Raw genomic sequence first — 9,353 nt, forward strand, 5'->3', positions numbered from 1 at the left:
TCCATTTGACTGTGTTTTTTGATGATGACGGTTACAATGTTGATTGCTGGCAATCATGGTGACTGGTTGTGCTCTGCTTCTGATACCAGCAACAGAATACTGGTCACCGCTACTGCGGTTGCAAATCTTATAGTAACTTATTGTAATTTAACTGTTGTTTTGACTTTTATGTTGTTGTTGTTATTGAAGTTGTGGTTATCAATGCCGATTCTACTTCTACACTTCTCTTGTTGTTTAGCTTTAGCCAATTTTGTCGTGCTATACGGGTATCTATCCAGGTATACATGTGTGCGTTGTTTGTTCTGCCTGTTTCGTTAGTGCAGCTTCGCGGTCGATTTGACTAGAATCATAGTGTTACAAAGCAACAGTCAACCTGGATCTCTGCCTTTAGCTCATACGATGATTTGCTTTATTCCATTGTACTTGCAACAATTACAGCAAGAACAGTGGCTGATGTCGCGGCATCAGCTGCAGATGGGGAAAACTGTTGCAGTAGTGACTGCATTGTTGGGCGAAGCAAAACTAGTTTGCAATTCTGTTATCTCTAAAAGATGAGCGTGCGGATGGAAGAGCTGGCTTTCAGTGGGCAATGGGGTAGGAAAGTCGTCACAAATTGCAACTAATAATGGGTTCTGGGTCCGTGTCCCTGGCACGAAGTAAAAGCACTGACGGCTGGAGATCAATACTCGGTTGCCAGCGCTATCATCTGATGATAACCGTCAAGCCATCGATTTCCTGATGTCGTCCTTATGCTGATCTCCTCACGTAACAAAAAACAGTGGCAGCCAGGTGACTTCGCGTTCCTGTAGGTACTTCACGAGTATTGTTTGTTTTCGGCTTGGGCCGCAAATTTGGGAAATTCACTTTGAAATTATTTCGAAACTATCTCAACGTAATGTTCACAATATTATCGGCCGCCGTAGTAACTTTAGGTAATACGCATACGGTTGGCTTTGTCAGGGAGGATCTGCAAACCACTTTTGTTGTAGTGCACTAAATTCAAGTTCGTTTTCAGTGTATGAGTCAAGTTTTAGTTAACGTGTACGTCTTCACTTTACGATGCTAATAAAACTTAGACCAAGTTATTGAGCAGTTTTAGCGAATACTCGCGAACTTCATCTTTCTTGAGAGAGATCATAATAACATCCGCCGTCTTGATTGCTGTATTCTGAAGTAACTGTGCTTTTTATCCATCTTTCATTTCATCCGTCATGTGTGGTCCCTGTCTATTCTCCTTCTGGAAGAGCGTTTCTCCCGTTGTCCGGTGGCCATTAAATCTCTGCGTGTCTGCTTTGCGATGTAAGTTGAAAGTTTTACCGGTGTTCGTATTTTTTGTTTCCCTATTTTACTTTATTAATATTATAGTTTAATATTACTATTTTATGATTGTTGCTTTTCTTTAGTTTAAGCGTTCTGAAAGAACAGATTTGGTACCAATATTCCTATTGTGCTCATACTCTATCGTGTCGTGGCTTGCTGTAATTTACTGACTCGGATGCAAGCAATTTACGTTTGCTTAGGTAGGATAGATTTCCTTGATTCTTTGTCAGTCCTTTTTTAACGACGGAAACTTGTCCGTTCACGCCTTGGTATTAAGTAACGGCGATCTTTGCTCTAATTATTATTGGACGATTAAGACATTATATAGATCATACCATAACGGACAAAAGTAGTACAGGCATTGTTTTACGATTCGTTTCTTTTTTTTTTATATATTTTTTCCGTTTGTTGCCCGACTGCAGTCACCTGTAGGTCTGCGCACAGGGGAAGCAGCGAGTCAGATTTAATAAATTGCTCAGCTAACACAGACTTGGGATGATTTTGATTATTCAAATTTAGCACAATTGCGCCACGTACTCTGCCGGCATCGAAGTAAAAGGAACGCAAAAGAATAATTCGACCACAGTTGCGCTTTAATCGCAACCTATAGAAAAAGCTCATAAAAGTCCGGATAATTTAATTTCCATTGCACCAGATTAAGCTCCACCTCGGATAGATTTAAGTGATCTACTTGATAATCACCACCCTCTATGCGGTTACTCTAATAGTATCCGGATATTTTCTGTGACTTTAATAGTTTCAATGTCAATAGTTTGCAACACTGCAATTTTCCGCGAACTTCAGGTATCCAATTATTTCCAAGAAGATGAATTTTATATTTACGCCAGCAAAAAGCCTTTGAGCCGCTTAGCCAAAATGCAGAAACATACAGTTCTGCAGTTTCATTGAAATATGTGCCCATACTATAGAAAACAATATCGCAGTTTTGAGCCGAATTCGTCGACTAGCCTTGTTCCTATGTTTCTTCCGTCGGTTAAATCGAGCACTTGAGACAACGAATATCGCCTATTCTCTGCTTCTTCGTATCCTCGAAGTGTTATTGTGGTTGCTGTTGTTGTTATTAGTACTCGAATCATTGGAATAACCTGCGGAAAATTTTTCGGCGACTTTAAACAGATCGACGTCGTCGTCAGGTCCAGCTTGTTGCGCCTACTAATCCGGGTAAATATGCGCGCGTGTTGATGGAAATACTGAATCAGGGACTACATGTGAAACCATGGATCGGAAATCGAAGAAAAAGAGCAATAAAAAAACAGAATGTAGCATTGGAGTATTGACGATACGATGGCTACTGCCATTCATGAATAACACGAAGTTTGACCTGAACTAGGATCGAATCGACGGTGACGCTTGTTAAAAGAACGGACGCCGCTACCAGCGACGAAGCAAAAAGTAAGGTTCCAAAAAGTCGAGAGTTCATCTCGATTTTTCGTGTTGATTATTGCTAGACGTAAGATCCCTTATTTGTAGCCACGGGCGTTCAACGCTGTTGATTTAATTGTAAAAAATTTCACCTCGAAAAACTGTGAAGGATATAGGGCATTCTACGCGCCTCAAGCAGTTATTTCATGAAGTGCTATTGGTGTTAAGCTCGCCCAACAATGATATGGAAGAGGGGTATTTTCGTAACGCTATGATTTGAGAACTACTATTTATTTTCTAATGAGGTAATACATGTATAATCCTATTTTTTAGCTTTTATGGTTAGAATTATTTGTCGGTCTGAAGAAATAGCAAGGGAAATGCCACTTTAGGCACAAACAGCAGTCTATAGACTAATCGAATATGAGTTGACCAGTGAAACACAGCGACCCTGCGATGAGAGCATAGAAGTTTATATCAGGTAATCCCAAATGCAGCATTGACAAAGACGAACAAGATTGACTAACTTCTATAAAACACCGGCCCACATATAGTATGAGTCGTATATAATACAGTTAAACTAATACGTAGGAGCGGCTTTGTGCTCCGGTGTTCGACGTGGCATTTTTCTGCAGTCGTTTTCAGCTTCATGTTATATTTGAGTCAGTGCCGCAGCGACAGCGTCCCGGCAAAAGAAAGTTTAGCTTTCGACCTTTGCCACGAAGACGGTTATCGCTTCTAAAACACCATCCAACAATATCAATGCCCAAAACCCGGGGCGAGTATCCCTGTTCTAACTGCTGTTCGACATGGGAGTTTTCGAAATTTGGTCCTTTGGCTCTAGTTGGGCAATTTCTAAACACAAAGATTTATTCATAACAGCGGATATTGTGCCTTCAATGTGCCTTCACGCGCGCCAGCCTCGACCAATAATTAAACATGAGATGTTCCTGCTCTGTGCCTGATAGAGCCAATACGTATATATGCAATGAATTCTTCGATAAATAACGCGAGTAGAAAGGTATTCGAACGGACATCCTTTTGTTTTTAGGTATTTAGAGCCGTGACTGAGTTGCAAGTTTTAATTACTTGCCAACTTTCTTTATATTTTTGAATACCGACTAGATGCAGTAGAAACATAAAATTTTGAATTTGATCACGCCGTTTCTACAGATCCGCATCTTTTGTCCGTATTTTGTACGATTACTTCGAACAACACCTAGGGTTAGACGACATTCTGCACTTACAATTTGCGAAATCTCATGGTAGCGTTTATGGCAGGATGGCAACATCTTACCCATTGCTTCTAACCAGTTCGACGATCGAGACCGGTCCGTTAGCGGATATGCGCTTTTGGAGCGCTCACCAACAATATTCAGCAAAAATATCTAGTGTAAATCTTCACCTAAGTTTCAGTTCGCCCTGCTGCAGTTTCCTAAGGGTTAGAAATCAGCCTGACATAGTTTGTAGTCGAGACGGGAGCGTTAGTAGGCGTTGAGAGGGAAGCATTGTAGAAGTCGTCTGTTACAGATTATTTGTGATGGCTGCTCTATTCCGTCTAGTTTTAGTTCCGGTTCGTAGAAGCGGTTTTTTTTCACAAGATAGGTCATAAATCTAATACAAGTCAGTTGTAACATAGGCCGTTCTGAGAGGTTACACTCCATTACTCATTCTGAAGGCAGCATTGAGGCCATGCGAAAATCTGTATGTACGTCAATATATTCAACGGTTGTAGTGGACAAATTTGCAATCGGACGCGAATGCAGTCAGAAAAGACTGTTGTTTTACGTCGATGATTCTGTTTGTCATTGAGATCCATGCTAGCGCTTACAGAACGCAAGCACTTCTTTCGCGAGAGAGTCAACAATACTTAAGCAGATCATACTTGAGCGGATCCGCGCTGGTGGACCATAGTCGTACTTAAGTTTCATTCTACTTTGGTCAGTGGTTCGATAGAGTATTAACATCATCGGCCAACGGGGATAGATTATTTGTTACAGGTTAAATAAAAACACGTTTGAAAGTAGCGGGAAACGTTCTATCGCTGACATCAGAATTACAAAATAATGTTTTCTGTTCCAAAGTCAATATGCTCTGTAATACAGAAGTGAACATATCTTACTGCGGTGTCGCTATCAACTTATTAGATATTACGTAGAAAAAAGCTATACCAGTAGTTAGCTGGAAAAATCGTTGTTAGGTTGGCGATTCCCGCTGTCGTTGAACGAAGTGACTCACTTGAGCAGTCATAAACTAGGCTCTACGTACCGCAGATACATATATACTGCATACAAATATATCTATAGGACAAAGCGCAGTTGCAGATATGCATCTTCTACACGCCTGGTCGCTCACTTCGTTTAAGCCTCATTTTGGGCACTAACATTATCGCGCCGTTTAGAACAACGAAGCTCCGAATATCCCTACCTCACCTCGTCGCCTTACTATTTTGACCGCTAATGCGTCCGCAAGCGTCAAACGTGCCGCGTACGATGTCAGCATAACACACAGCTATCTACCTTTCTGATTCGCTGCTCAGTAGCAGGACGTTGGTAGGATTAGGCGGTACTTCACTGCGACATAGAGCATAACATACAGAGACGGCATAACAGCAGCTTTTTTGGCCTGCTGTGGTACACCAAAGGACGCTGATACCAGCACCGCCAGGCAACGCCGATCAAAATACTGATTCCTTCGTAGGTGTTTGCCTCTGTCCTTTGCTCTCCCGGGCAGTAGTAAACACAGGGACGAGGGGCGGTTCGTTGGCCAGCCCCACCGATACTGCGAGCGAAAAGGTACGTCTCCACCCAATTGAACGTGTTCGACTACGAACACAGCGACAACAGAAAGCACCATCGGTGATCGTATCGCGTTCTATCGACTATGCCACTGCTGGTCGATATCGGTCCTTTTTTCCTTTCCTTCGATATTTTTCTTTCATTGCATTCCTTCCACCTTTCGGTGTTCTATACGTTCGTCAATCTCTTTTGAGTTAGTCCCAATACGACGTATAAATAGCTGCATACACACATGCATACATATGTGTGGATGTACGTGTATAGTACCAGAACGTTGCTGCGCGATTTGGACACGACACAATGGTACACTATGAATGAGACAGAGTCTACTTTCAACTGTATGCTCCAGTGATTGTTGTGGGATCCGTTGTTCGAGCAAGCTGCTGTACTGCTGCTAATACGACGATTTCACTGGCTTTGCATGGCGACAGATATAGATAGTCGTCAGTCGATCGTAGTCGACATTGACTACGTGTTAGTGGCTTCTGCCATTCCGGCGCCAGTGTACAAAGCGGTAGTTGTATTGGTGCTGATAGTAAGCGCTGATAATAGCGACAGTGCTGCTAGCGGCCAAAGCGTACGTCTCTGGCGATCAATGTATAGCGAATAGCGATGGAGGCATCTGCCAGCATCAGCACACCTGCCTTTTCGCTTGGTCGTTCGTCGCGTGTCCGGCAAATCTACGCTTGCCAACATCAGGATGCCACCTATAGGTACACAGTTGGGTACTAAATTGACGGTACTCGTTCGATGCTTGTGCCTGATCGATAGAATTGCTTTCGCATGAGAGTACTATTTACCTGGCGACGCTCATTTTTCAATATTTACTGTACATTCATATGCAATAATGGCTTTATCTAAATTATTGAACGCTGAACAGAGTTACAATGATACGAAACAATACATAACGGAAAATGTGGACAAAATAAAGTCATGTTATTAGAACGACAATTTGGCAGACAAGGAAACGAGCAGACCGTCGATAAAGAATCGTATACTTTTTATGTCCACCCCATGAGATGACATCAAGTCAATTCAACAAGAGTACTAAAACAGAAATAAGAAGAAGCAGATGCAACATAATAGCGGACTAACGCTGATAAAGTAATAGTGTTATTATTGTTACTAGTTGATACATCGTTCATCATTTAATAGCACTGCGACAACAAATAGAGAAATGATGTAAATATTGATGACAGTAATGATTCTGACTATTAATACGCAACACGTCGACTGAAGAGCACTTGATTGCTTAATGTGACAATAAAGACTAGCAATGGGAGCACTCACAGGATGGTGAGCCTATACTCGCACGGGGGATAGATTCCATGTCATCATTTCGGATTGTTTTATCGTCTGCACGTTTGGCCACCTTCGGAGACATGGACGGCTGCGGGCTGTTTCCGGGTTACATTATGCAACGAAGAAAATAAACAGAGACCAAAATAATAGGCAAAATTTTCAAAAGCAAATGTGAGGCCAAGCACATTCTGAGCTACCTGGAGCTCTCATGATATTCGAGGATGGCAGAAAACACAATTCTCACACCGTCAACGTGACGCAATCGTTGTTGTTGTTGTTGTTGGCACGATATTATGTGCCCAAAATGGCTAGAAGCTGAAGATCGCTAAATAAAAATAGCTGATTATACAAACCGAAGTGAATGACTCAATGAAAATTGTCAATCGTAGTGTATGTGCCAGCTGAAGGCCGTACCTAATCAACGAAGCGAACGATCGCTTTAGTAAATGCAGGTACAGACAATAGACACAACATATATATCAGCAGAGATAGTACTATAACACACAAAATATACTGTTCCACCATTTCTGCTAGGCCAAAAGAACAGTACTTCTTAATTTCATAATCATAAACTTTCAACAAACACAATGAACATGTAAATAAAGCATTTTACTATTTTTGTTTAGGCAGAATTAGTAGCCGTTGCTCTGCTCGTATTGATGGCTAATCTATTAGACCGCTAATGGCATTCATTTGCACAACGTACGATCGAGAATTCGTTTAGCGGAGTCATCCCAAGCGTGTGCAAAACATATTACGAAACGCTCCCGTAACAAAACAACTGGAAATCCGCCTAGCGTCAGTAACCTCTTCATAGTTTCCTTTCACACAACCTCATCGTTGCTAGTATCAATATTACCGTCATAATGAAAACCGGATGAGCGAAGCACGAGAACGTTCGTCCTTTTCGATTCCTCAAAAGAAGCTTTTTTTTTTCTTTCGTATTACTCGTCTGCGTCGTTTCTTTATTACCTCCTACTCTCCCTATGTCCCCTTACAACCCCTGTTCTAGCGTCTCGTGCAAGTCAAATACGAGACGCGATGAAGTGTATATTTTTTTGACAAATCATTGTCAAATTACTTTTCCTTTGTCAACATCATCTTTGTTGTCATTATGCCGGTTTTGTTACTGACAACATAACTGGAGTCGCTTCAACTACAACGCTTGCTCGGCCGGTGAGGCTTGTTCAAGACGAAACTAACCCATAATATCATTGACGCTGCTCTTGCTGCTACATTTGCGTCTGCTGCTACCGTCGATGTCGCCTCAAAGTATAATCATAACGTCGTAACCACAGATAGATACGTATACATATTTAGCTCGTCTTCATACCTCGTTACGATCTTTTGTCGCGGACGCAGGGATGACAAGAGTCAGCAACCACAGCTGGTACAGCAAACCAGAGTCGAAGCCAGCCAACAGCGACTATCATTTGCGCCGTTTTTCATTGAACTTTACTGTTATTTGTTACTATTCGAAACATTTTAAGCCGACGTTCAAAAGGCAACAGCTATGGAAAATCCCGCTTTTCCGATGTCCGTGTACGCCTGACAATTGAAACTGAACGCGGACGATATATAGCAGTTGTAGCCATAATAATAATAATAGTGCCTAATACGTCATCATCGTCGTCGTCAAAATTCTAAATCGTCGAGCAAACAACATTTGCCGATTGAAAAAAAATTCAGCCAAGATGGTAAGTCGGAGAATAGAATATTTAACAACAGAAAATAATAAACAACGATTAAGTCGGTGAGTATGAATGAATGAACACGGCACGAACGAACAGGCAACTAGATAGGTACACAGGAAACGAAAGCAAACCCCTGTAACCGCCATATTGCTGTCACCGTGTGGCGATAAAGAAGATGAGATGCGATAAGTGGACGACGTCAGAATGAAGCGATTTACAAGCTTGAATCTACGTGCACACACACGCGAGGGCTATACATCAATGCGATGTTGTTTCTTTTCTCGTATAGGCCTTTAGTAAGCGTTCCTGGCTTTCACCTTCCATGCTGCAACGATTACGGGACGACTATGATACTTTTGAAGATTCTATTCCCCATGTTCTCTCATAGCTGATGAAATAATCGAACACTATTTTGCAGTAAGCTCGACAATAAATATACGTGCCATTGGGTATGCGTAAATATACGAACACCCACGACGTTACATATAACAAAGGTAGGATGGCACGCCATCCTCAACAACGACGGCATTTGGATGGCATTAAGGTGAGAGACGCTACGATATACGTAGGGTTGAGACTGCACGGGTACAGGAAAAAGAAAAAAAGTGATGGAAAACTTCTTTGAACGGGAGCTAATGTATCTCCTAAACTGTTTAAACTCAAGCATTGGCAACAACCATAACTAAGCCAACAACATTATACAGCTATTTTCGTTGCTGTCAGTAGATACAGCTCTTCTGGATACTGCCGGGAAGAGGAAGAAATCTTCTTTTGTAGCCCCCAAGCACTGCTGGCCGCAAGCCTAGCGACGTTAAAAAACTTGCAAAACGATTCGCGTCTCTGAACTTAATTTGTG

General features: G+C 41.8%; 1 protein-coding gene across 1 annotated transcript in view; it reads right to left on the minus strand.

The window, feature by feature from the left end:
* The window catches only part of LOC111268243 (uncharacterized), a 49,412-nt gene that overhangs the window by 30,118 nt on the left and 9,941 nt on the right, over window positions 1-9,353 (minus strand). The gene's annotated exons all lie outside the window — the stretch shown is intronic.

Source organism: Varroa jacobsoni, unplaced genomic scaffold (genome assembly GCF_002532875.2).
Source record: "Varroa jacobsoni isolate VJ856 unplaced genomic scaffold, vjacob_1.0 scaffold_1268, whole genome shotgun sequence".
NCBI lineage: Eukaryota > Metazoa > Arthropoda > Arachnida > Mesostigmata > Varroidae > Varroa > Varroa jacobsoni.